This window comes from Lissotriton vulgaris, assembly GCF_964263255.1.
Source record: "Lissotriton vulgaris chromosome 12 unlocalized genomic scaffold, aLisVul1.2 SUPER_12_unloc_1, whole genome shotgun sequence".
NCBI lineage: Eukaryota > Metazoa > Chordata > Amphibia > Caudata > Salamandridae > Lissotriton > Lissotriton vulgaris.
The window spans coordinates 1,596,688-1,610,836 of NW_028240611.1; the positions used below are offsets into that span (position 1 = coordinate 1,596,688).

The 14,149-nt window shown below is 46.7% G+C and overlaps 1 protein-coding gene across 2 annotated transcripts in view; it reads right to left on the bottom strand.

The window, feature by feature from the left end:
• The window catches only part of SGTA (small glutamine rich tetratricopeptide repeat co-chaperone alpha), a 209,925-nt gene that overhangs the window by 62,648 nt on the left and 133,128 nt on the right, over nt 1-14,149 (bottom strand). The window lies entirely within an intron of this gene.

Sequence of the window (14,149 nt, forward strand, 5' to 3'; positions counted from 1 at the left end):
TTGGATCTCACTGTGCGGTGAGGTGTTGGTAAAATGACTGGTCTTCTTTGCCTTGGACAGTGCCTGAGCATACCAAACTACGAGGAGCACTCCTTACGTATACATGGAATATACTGGACTCACGGGTACTTTATCCATGAGGAGCACTGCTAACGTATGCATGGAATATACTGGACTCACTGGCACTCAATCCATGAGGAGCACTGCTAACGTATACATGGAATATACTGGACTCACGGGCACTCGATCCATTAGGAACACTGCTAACGTATACATGGAATATACTGGACTCACGGGCACTCGATCCATGAGGAGCACTGCTAACGTATGCATGGAATATACTAGACTCACAGGCACTCGATCCATGAGGGGCACTCCTTACGTATGCATGGAATATACTAGACTCACAGGCACTCGATCCATGAGGAGCACTCCTTACGTATGCATGGAATATACTGGACTCACAGGCACTCGATCCATGAGGAGCACTCCTTACATGTACATGGAATATACTGGACTCACAGTCACTCGATTCATGAGGAGCACTCCTTACGTATGCATGGAATATACTGGACTCACAGGCATCTCGATCCATGAGGAGCACTCCTTACGTATGCATGGAATATACTGGACTCACAGGCACTCGATCCATGAGGAGCACTCCTTACGTATACATGGAATATACTGGACTCACAGGCACTCGATCCATGAGGAGCACTCCTTACGTATACATGGAATATACTGGACTCACAGGCACTCGATCCATGAGGAGCACTGCTAATGTATACATGGAATATACTGGACTCACGGGCACTCGATCCATGAGGAGCACTCCTTACGTATACATGGAATATACTGGACTCACGGGCACTCCATCCATGAGGAGCACTCCTTACGTATGTATGGAATATACTGGACTCACGGGCACTCGATCCATGAGGAGCACTCCTTACGTATGCATGGAATATACTGGACTCACGGGCACTCGATCCATGAGGAGCACTCCTTACGTATACATGGAATATACTGGACTCACAGGCACTCGATCCATGAGGAGCACTGCTAACGTATACATGGAATTTACTGGATTCACTGGCACTCGATCCATGAGGAGCACTGCTAACGTATACATGGAATATACTGGACTCACAGGCTCTCAATCCATGAGGAGCACTCCTTACATATACATGGAACATACTGGACTAACGGGCACTCGATCCATGAGGAGCACTCCTTACGTATACATGGAATATAATGGACTCACGGGCACTCGATCCATGAGGAGCACTCCTTACGTATTAATGGAATATACTGGAATCACGGGCACTCGATCCATGAGGAGCACTCCTTACGTATACATGGAACATACTGGAATCACGGGCACTCCATCCATGAGGAGCACTCCTTACGTATACATGGAATATACTGGACTCACTAGCACTCAATCCATGAGGAGCACTCCTTACGTATGCATGGAACATACTGGACTCACGGGCACTCGATCCATGAGGAGCACTGCTAATGTATACATGGAATATACTGACTCACGGGAACTCCATCCATGAGGAGCACTGCTAACGTATACATGGAATATACTGGACTCACAGGCACTCTATGAGGAGCACTGCTTACGTATACATGGAATATACTGGACTCACTGGCACTCGATCCATGAGGAACACTGCTTACGTATACATGGAATATACTGGACTCACTGGCTCTCGATCCATGAGGAGCACTGCTTACGTATACATGGAATATACTGGACTCACTGGCACTCGATCAATGAGGAACACTGCTAACGTATACATGGAATATACTGGACTCACGGGCACTCGATCCATGAGGAGCACTCCTTACATATACATGGAACATACTGGAATCACAGGCACTCGATCCATGAGGAGCACTCCTTACATATACATGGAATATACTGGACTCACGGGCACTCGATCCATGAGGAACACTGCTAACGTATACATGGAATATACTGGACTCACGGGCACTCCATCCATGAGGAGCACTCCTTATGTATGGATGGAATATACTGGACTCACGGGAACTCCATCCATGAGGAGCACTGCTAACGTATACATGGAATATACTGGACTCACGGGCACTCGATCCATGAGGAGCACTCCTTACGTATACATGGAATATACTGGACTCACGGGCACTCCATGAGGAGCACTCCTTACGTATGTATGGAATATACTGGACTCACGGGCAGTCCATCCATGAGGAGCACTCCTTACGTATACATGGAACATACTGGACTCACAGGCAGTCAATCCATGAGGAGCACTCCTTACGTATACATGGAACATACTGGACTCACAGGCACTCCATCCATGAGGAGCACTGCTAACGTATACATGGAATATACTGGACTCACGGGCACTCGATCCATGAGGAGCACTGCTAACGTATACATGGAATATACTGGACTCACGGGCACTCCATCCATGAGGAGCACTCCTTACGTATACATGGAATATACTGGACTCACAGGCACTCGATCCATGAGGAGCACTCCTTACATATACATGGAATATACTGGACTCACGGGCACTCGATCCATGAGGAGCACTCCTTACATATACATGGAATATACTGGACTCACTGGCACTCGATCTATGAGGAGCACTCCTTACATATACATGGAACATACTGGACTCACAGGCACTCCATCCATGAGGAGCACTGCTAACGTATACATGGAATATACTGGACTCACGGGCACTCGATCCATGAGGAGCACTCCTTACGTATACATGGAACATACAGGACTCACAGTCACTCAATCCATGAGGAGCACTCCTTACATATAAATGGAACATACTGGACTCACAGTCACTCAATCCATGAGGAGCACTCCTTACATATACATGGAACATACTGGACTCAGTCACTCAATCCATAAGGAGCACTCCTTACATATAAATGGAACATACTGGATTCACGGGCACTCTATGAGGAGCACTGCTTACGTATGTATGGAACATACTGGAATCACGAGCACTCCATCCATGAGGAGCACTCCTTACAAATACATGGAATATACTGGACTCACGGGCACTCGATCCATGAGGAACACTTGTTACATATACATGGAACATACAGGACTCACAGTCACTCAATCCATGAGGAGCACTCCTTACATATACATGGAACATACTGGAATCACAGGCACTCGATCCATGAAGAGCACTCCTTACATATACATGGAATATACTGGACTCACGGGCACTCGATCCATGAGGAACACTGCTAGCGTATACATGGAATATACTGGACTCACGGGCACTCGATCCATGAGGAGCACTCCTTACATATACATGGAACATACTGGAATCACAGGCACTCGATCCATGAGGAGCACTCCTTACATATACATGGAATATACTGGACTCACAGGCACTCGATCCATGAGGAACACTGCTAACGTATACATGGAATATACTGGACTCACAGGCACTCGATCCATGAGGAACACTGCTAACGTATACATGGAATATTCTAGACTCACTGGCACTCGATCCATGAGGAGCACTCCTTACATATAAATGGAACATACTGGACTCACGGGCACTCTATGAGGAGCACTGCTTACGTATGTATGGAACATACTGGAATCACGAGCACTCCATCCATGAGGAGCACTCCTTACAAATACATGGAATATACTGGACTCACGGGCACTCGATCCATGAGGAACACTTGTTACATATACATGGAACATACTGGACTCACAGTCACTCAATCCATGAGGAGCACTCCTTACATATACATGGAACATACTGGAATCACAGGCACTCGATCCATGAGGAGCACTCCTTACATATACATGGAATATACTGGACTCATGAGCACTCGATCCATGAGGAACACTGCTAGCGTATACATGGAATATACTGGACTCACGGGCACTCGATCCATGAGGAGCACTCCTAACATATACATGGAACATACTGGAATCACAGGCACTCGATCCATGAGGAGCACTCCTTAAATATACATGGAATATACTGGACTCACGGGCACTCGATCCATGAGGAACACTACTAACGTATACATGGAATATACTGGACTCACGGGCACTCCATCCATGAGGAGCACTTCTTACGTATGTATGGAATATACTGGACTCACGGGCACTCCATCCATGAGGAGCACTGCTAACATATACATGGAACATACTGGACTCACGGGCAGTCAATCCATGAGGAGAACTCCTTACGTATACATGGAATATACTGGACTCACAGGCACTCGATCAATGAGGAGCACTCCTTACATATACATGGAATATACTGGACTCATGGGCACTCGATCCATGAGGAACACTGCTAGCGTATACATGGAATATACTGGACTCACGGGCACTCCATCCATGAGGAGCACTCCTTACGTATCCATGGAACATACTGGACTCACAGGCAGTCAATCCATGAGGAGCACTGCTAACGTATACATGGAATATACTGGATTCACGGGCACTCCATCCATGAGGAGCACTCCTTACATATACATGGAACATACTGGAATCACAGGCACTCGATCCATGAGGAGCACTCCTTACATATACATGGAATATACTGGACTCACAGGCACTCGATCCATGAGGAACACTGCTAACGTATACATGGAATATTCTAGACTCACTGGCACTCGATCCATGAGGAGCACTCCTTACATATAAATGGAACATACTGGACTCACGGGCACTCTATGAGGAGCACTGCTTACGTATGTATGGAACATACTGGAATCACGAGCACTCCATCCATGAGGAGCACTCCTTACAAATACATGGAATATACTGGACTCACGGGCACTCGATCCATGAGGAACACTTGTTACATATACATGGAACATACTGGACTCACAGTCACTCAATCCATGAGGAGCACTCCTTACATATACATGGAACATACTGGAATCACAGGCACTCGATCCATGAGGAGCACTCCTTACATATACATGGAATATACTGGACTCATGGGCACTCGATCCATGAGGAACACTGCTAGCGTATACATGGAATATACTGGACTCACGGGCACTCGATCCATGAGGAGCACTCCTAACATATACATGGAACATACTGGAATCACAGGCACTCGATCCATGAGGAGCACTCCTTAAATATACATGGAATATACTGGACTCACGGGCACTCGATCCATGAGGAACACTACTAACGTATACATGGAATATACTGGACTCACGGGCACTCCATCCATGAGGAGCACTTCTTACGTATGTATGGAATATACTGGACTCACGGGCACTCCATCCATGAGGAGCACTGCTAACATATACATGGAACATACTGGACTCACGGGCAGTCAATCCATGAGGAGAACTCCTTACGTATACATGGAATATACTGGACTCACAGGCACTCGATCAATGAGGAGCACTCCTTACATATACATGGAATATACTGGACTCATGGGCACTCGATCCATGAGGAACACTGCTAGCGTATACATGGAATATACTGGACTCACGGGCACTCCATCCATGAGGAGCACTCCTTACGTATCCATGGAACATACTGGACTCACAGGCAGTCAATCCATGAGGAGCACTGCTAACGTATACATGGAATATACTGGATTCACGGGCACTCCATCCATGAGGAGCACTCCTTACATATACATGGAACATACTGGAATCACAGGCACTCGATCCATGAGGAGCACTCCTTACGTATACATGGAATATACTGGACTCATGGGCACTCAATCCATGAGGAGCACTCCTTACCTATGTATGGAATATACTGGACTCACGGGCACTCGATCCATGAGGAACACTGCTAACGTATACATGGAACATACTGGACTCACAGGCACTCGATCCATGAGGAGCACTGCTAATGTATACATGGAATATACTGGACTCATGGGCACTCCATCCATGAGGAGCACTCCTTACGTATACATGGAATATACTGGACTCACGGGCAATCGATCCATGAGGAGCACTCCTTACGTATACATGGAATATACTGGACTCATGGGCACTCAATCCATGAGGAGCACTCCTTACCTATGTATGGAATATACTGGACTCACGGGCTCTCGATCCATGAGGAACACTGCTAGCGTATACATGGAATATACTGGACTCACGGGCACTCGATCCATGAGGAACACTGCTAACGTATACATGGAATATACTAGACTCACTGGCACTCGATCCATGAGGAGCACTCCTTACATATACATGGAACATACTGGAATCACAGGCACTCGATCCATGAGGAGCACTCCTTACGTATACATGGAATATACTGGACTCACGGGCACTCGATCCATTAGGAACACTGCTAACGTGTACATGGAATATACTGGACTCACGGGCACTCCATCCATGAGGAGCACTTCTTACGTATGTATGGAATATACTGGACTCACGGGCACTCCATCCATGAGGAGCACTGCTAACGTATACATGGAACATACTGGACTCACGGGCACTCGATCCATGAGGAGCACTGCTAATGTATACATGGAATATACGGACTCACGGGCACTCCATCCATGAGGAGCACTCCTTACGTATACATGGAATATACTGGACTCACGGGCACACCATCCATGAGGAGCACTCCTTACGTATACATGGAATATACTGGACTCACGGGTACTCGATCCATGAGGAGCACTCCTTACGTATACATGGAACATACTGGAATCACGGGCACTCGATCCATGAGGAGCACTCCTTACATATACATGGAACATACTGGACTCACAGGCACTCCATCCATGAGGAGCACTGCTAACGTATACATGGAATATACTGGACTCACGGGCACTCGATCCATGAGGAGCACTCCTTACGTATACATGGAACATACAGGACTCACAGTCACTCAATCCATGAGGAGCACTCCTTACATATAAATGGAACATACTGGACTCACAGTCACTCAATCCATGAGGAGCACTCCTTACGTATACATGGAATATACTGGACTCACAGGCACTCGATCCATGAGGAGCACTCCTTACATATACATGGAATATACTGGACTCACGGGCACTCGATCCATGAGGAGCACTCCTTACATATACATGGAATATACTGGACTCACTGGCACTCGATCTATGAGGAGCACTCCTTACATATACATGGAACATACTGGACTCACAGGCACTCCATCCATGAGGAGCACTGCTAACGTATACATGGAATATACTGGACTCACGGGCACTCGATCCATGAGGAGCACTCCTTACGTATACATGGAACATACAGGACTCACAGTCACTCAATCCATGAGGAGCACTCCTTACATATAAATGGAACATACTGGACTCACAGTCACTCAATCCATGAGGAGCACTCCTTACATATACATGGAACATACTGGACTCACAGTCACTCAATCCATGAGGAGCACTCCTTACATATAAATGGAACATACTGGATTCACGGGCACTCTATGAGGAGCACTGCTTACGTATGTATGGAACATACTGGAATCATGAGCACTCCATCCATGAGGAGCACTCCTTACATATACATGGAATATACTGGACTCACTGGCACTCGATCTATGAGGAGCACTCCTTACATATACATGGAACATACTGGACTCACAGGCACTCCATCCATGAGGAGCACTGCTAACGTATACATGGAATATACTGGACTCACGGGCACTCGATCCATGAGGAGCACTCCTTACGTATACATGGAACATACAGGACTCACAGTCACTCAATCCATGAGGAGCACTCCTTACATATACATGGAACATACTGGACTCACAGTCACTCAATCCATGAGGAGCACTCCTTACGTATACATGGAACATACTGGACTCACAGGCACTCGATCCATGAGGAGCACTGCTTACGTATGTATGGAATATAATGGACTCACAGGCACTCCATCCATGAGGAGCACTGCTTACGTATGTATGGAATATAATGGACTCACAGGCACTCGATCCATGAGGAACACTGCTAACGTATACATGGAATATTCTAGACTCACTGGCACTCGATCCATGAGGAGCACTCCTTACATATAAATGGAACATACTGGATTCACGGGCACTCTATGAGGAGCACTGCTTACGTATGTATGGAACATACTGGAATCACGAGCACTCCATCTAGGAGGAGCACTCCTTACAAATACATGGAATATACTGGACTCACGGGCACTCGATCCATGAGGAACACTTGTTACATATACATGGAACATACTGGACTCACAGTCACTCAATCCATGAGGAGCACTCCTTACATATACATGGAACATACTGGAATCACAGGCACTCGATCCATGAGGAGCACTCCTTACGTATACATGGAATATACTGGACTCACGGGCACTCGATCCATGAGGAACACTGCTAGCGTATACATGGAATATACTGGACTCACGGGCACTCGATCCATGAGGAGCACTCCTTACGTATACATGGAATATACTGGACTCACGGGCACTCGATCCATGAGGAACACTGCTAGCGTATACATGGAATATACTGGACTCACAGGCACTCGATCCATGAGGAGCACTCCTTACATATACATGGAACATACTGGAATCACAGGCACTCGATCCATGAGGAGCACTCCTTACATATACATGGAATATACTGGACTCACAGGCACTCGATCCATGAGGAACACTGCTAACGTATACATGGAATATTCTAGACTCACTGGCACTCGATCCATGAGGAGCACTCCTTACGTATACATGGAATATACTGGACTCACTGGCACTCTATGAGGAGCACTGCTTACGTATGTATGGAACATACTGGAATCACGAGCACTCGATCCATGAGGAGCACTCCTTACATATACATGGAACATACTGGAATCACAGGCACTCGATCCATGAGGAGCACTCCTTACATATACATGGAATATACTGGACTCACAGGCACTCGATCCATGAGGAACACTGCTAACGTATACATGGAATATTCTAGACTCACTGGCACTCGATCCATGAGGAGCACTCCTTACAAATACATGGAATATACTGGACTCACGGGCACTCGATCCATGAGGAACACTCGTTACATATACATGGAACATACTGGACTCACAGTCACTCAATCCATGAGGAGCACTCCTCACATATACATGGAACATACTGGAATCACAGGCACTCGATCCATGAGGAGCACTCCTTACATATACATGGAATATACTGGACTCACGGGCACTCGATCCATGAGGAACACTGCTAGCGTATACATGGAATATACTGGACTCACGGGCACTCGATCCATGAGGAGCACTCCTAACATATACATGGAACATACTGGAATCACAGGCACTCGATCCATGAGGAGCACTCCTTAAATATACATGGAATATACTGGACTCACAGGCACTCGATCCATGAGGAACACTACTAACGTATACTTGGAATATACTGGACTCACGGGCACTCCATCCATGAGGAGCACTTCTTACGTATGTATGGAATATACTGGACTCACGGGCACTCCATCCATGAGGAGCACTGCTAACATATACATGGAACATACTGGACTCACGGGCAGTCAATCCATGAGGAGAACTCCTTACGTATACATGGAATATACTGGACTCACAGGCACTCGATCAATGAGGAGCACTCCTTACATATACATGGAATATACTGGACTCACGGGCACTCGATCCATGAGGAACACTGCTAGCGTATACATGGAATATACTGGACTCACGGGCACTCCATCCATGAGGAGCACTCCTTACGTATCCATGGAACATACTGGACTCACAGGCAGTCAATCCATGAGGAACACTGCTAGCGTATACATGGAATATACTGGACTCACGGGCACTCCATCCATGAGGAGCACTCCTTACGTATCCATGGAACATACTGGACTCACAGGCACTCGATCCATGAGGAGCACTGCTTACGTATGTATGGAATATAATGGACTCACTGGCACTCCATCCATGAGGAGCACTTCTTACGTATGTATGGAATATAATGGACTCACGGGCACTCGATCCATGAGGAGCACTCCTTACATATACATGGAATATACTGGACTCACGGGCACTCGATCCATGAGGAACACTGCTAACGTATACATGGAACATACTGGACTCACAGGCACTCGATCCATGAGGAGCACTGCTAATGTATACATGGAATATACTGGACTCATGGGCACTCCATCCATGAGGAGCACTCCTTACGTATACATGGAATATACTGGACTCACGGGCACTCGATCCATGAGGAGCACTCCTTACGTATACATGGAATATACTGGACTCATGGGCACTCAATCCATGAGGAGCACTCCTTACCTATGTATGGAATATACTGGACTCACAGGCTCTCGATCCATGAGGAACACTGCTAGCGTATACATGGAATATACTGGACTCACGGGCACTCGATCCATGAGGAACACTGCTAACGTATACATGGAATATACTAGACTCACTGGCACTCGATCCATGAGGAGCACTCCTTACATATACATGGAACATACTGGAATCACAGGCACTCGATCCATGAGGAGCACTCCTTACATATACATGGAATATACTGGACTCACGGGCACTCGATCCATTAGGAACACTGCTAACGTGTACATGGAATATACTGGACTCACGGGCACTCCATCCATGAGGAGCACTTCTTACGTATGTATGGAATATACTGGACTCACGGGCACTCCATCCATGAGGAGCACTGCTAACGTATACATGGAACATACTGGACTCACGGGCACTCGATCCATGAGGAGCACTGCTAATGTATACATGGAATATACGGACTCACGGGCACTCCATCCATGAGGAGCACTCCTTCCGTATACATGGAATATACTGGACTCACGGGCACACCATCCATGAGGAGCACTCCTTACGTATACATGGAATATACTGGACTCACGGGTACTCTATCCATGAGGAGCACTGCTAACGTATACATGGAACATACTGGAATCACAGGCACTCGATCCATGAGGAGCACTCCTTACATATACATGGAACATACTGGAATCACGGGCACTCGATCCAAGAGGAGCACTCCTTACGTATACATGGAACATACTGGACTCACGGGTACTTATCCATGAGGAGCACTGCTAACGTATGCATGGAATATACTGGACTCACTGGCACTCAATCCATGAGGAGCAATCCTTACGTATACATGGAATATACTGGACTCACGGGCACTCGATCCATGAGGAGCACTGCTAACGTATGCATGGAATATACTAGACTCACAGGCACTCGATCCATGAGGGGCATTCCTTACGTATGCATGGAATATACTAGACTCACTGGCACTCGATCCATGAGGAGCACTCCTTACGTATGCATGGAATATACTGGACTCACAGGCACTCGATCCATGAGGAGCACTCCTTACATGTACATGGAATATACTGGACTCACAGTCACTCGATTCATGAGGAGCACTCCTTACGTATGCATGGAATATACTGGACTCACAGGCATCTCGATCCATGAGGAGCACTCCTTACGTATGCATGGAATATACTGGACTCACAGGCACTCGATCCATGAGGAGCACTCCTTACGTATACATGGAATATACTGGACTCACAGGCACTCGATCCATGAGGAGCACTCCTTACGTATACATGGAATATACTGGACTCACAGGCACTCGATCCATGAGGAGCACTGCTAATGTATACATGGAATATACTGGACTCACGGGCACTCGATCCATGAGGAGCACTCCTTACGTATACATGGAATATACTGGACTCACGGGCACTCCATCCATGAGGAGCACTCCTTACGTATGTATGGAATATACTGGACTCACGGGCACTCGATCCATGAGGAGCACTCCTTACGTATACATGGAATATACTGGACTCACAGGCACTCGATCCATGAGGAGCACTGCTAACGTATACATGGAATTTACTGGATTCACTGGCACTCGATCCATGAGGAGCACTGCTAACGTATACATGGAATATACTGGACTCACAGGCTCTCAATCCATGAGGAGCACTCCTTACATATACATGGAACATACTGGACTAACGGGCACTCGATCCATGAGGAGCACTCCTTACGTATACATGGAATATAATGGACTCACGGGCACTCGATCCATGAGGAGCACTCCTTACGTATTAATGGAATATACTGGAATCACGGGCACTCGATCCATGAGGAGCACTCCTTACGTATACATGGAACATACTGGAATCACGGGCACTCCATCCATGAGGAGCACTCCTTACGTATACATGGAATATACTGGACTCACTAGCACTCAATCCATGAGGAGCACTCCTTACGTATGCATGGAACATACTGGACTCACGGGCACTCGATCCATGAGGAGCACTGCTAATGTATACATGGAATATACTGACTCACGGGAACTCCATCCATGAGGAGCACTGCTAACGTATACATGGAATATACTGGACTCACGGGCACTCTATGAGGAGCACTGCTTACGTATACATGGAATATACTGGACTCACTGGCACTCGATCCATGAGGAACACTGCTTACGTATACATGGAATATACTGGACTCACTGGCTCTCGATCCATGAGGAGCACTGCTTACGTATACATGGAATATACTGGACTCACTGGCACTCGATCAATGAGGAACACTGCTAACGTATACATGGAATATACTGGACTCACGGGCACTTGATCCATGAGGAGCACTCCTTACATATACATGGAACATACTGGAATCACAGGCACTCGATCCATGAGGAGCACTCCTTACATATACATGGAATATACTGGACTCACGGGCACTCGATCCATGAGGAACACTGCTAACGTATACATGGAATATACTGGACTCACGGGCACTCCATCCATGAGGAGCACTCCTTATGTATGGATGGAATATACTGGACTCACGGGAACTCCATCCATGAGGAGCACTGCTAACGTATACATGGAATATACTGGACTCACGGGCACTCGATCCATGAGGAGCACTCCTTACGTATACATGGAATATACTGGACTCACGGGCACTCCATGAGGAGCACTCCTTACGTATGTATGGAATATACTGGACTCACGGGCAGTCCATCCATGAGGAGCACTCCTTACGTATACATGGAACATACTGGACTCACAGGCAGTCAATCCATGAGGAGCACTCCTTACGTATACATGGAACATACTGGACTCACAGGCACTCCATCCATGAGGAGCACTGCTAACGTATACATGGAATATACTGGACTCACGGGCACTCCATCCATGAGGAGCACTCCTTACGTATACATGGAATATACTGGACTCACAGGCACTCGATCCATGAGGAGCACTCCTTACATATACATGGAATATACTGGACTCACGGGCACTCGATCCATGAGGAGCACTCCTTACATATACATGGAATATACTGGACTCACTGGCACTCGATCTATGAGGAGCACTCCTTACATATACATGGAACATACTGGACTCACAGGCACTCCATCCATGAGGAGCACTGCTAACGTATACATGGAATATACTGGACTCACGGGCACTCGATCCATGAGGAGCACTCCTTACGTATACATGGAACATACAGGACTCACAGTCACTCAATCCATGAGGAGCACTCCTTACATATAAATGGAACATACTGGACTCACAGTCACTCAATCCATGAGGAGCACTCCTTACATATACATGGAACATACTGGACTCACAGTCACTCAATCCATGAGGAGCACTCCTTACATATAAATGGAACATACTGGATTCACGGGCACTCTATGAGGAGCACTGCTTACGTATGTATGGAACATACTGGAATCACGAGCACTCCATCCATGAGGAGCACTCCTTACAAATACATGGAATATACTGGACTCACGGGCACTCGATCCATGAGGAACACTTGTTACATATACATGGAACATACTGGACTCACAGTCACTCAATCCATGAGGAGCACTCCTTACATATACATGGAACATACTGGAATCACAGGCACTCGATCCATGAGGAGCACTCCTTACATATACATGGAATATACTGGACTCACGGGCACTCGATCCATGAGGAACACTGCTAGCGTATACATGGAATATACTGGACTCACGGGCACTCGATCCATGAGGAGCACTCCTTACATATACATGGAACATACTGGAA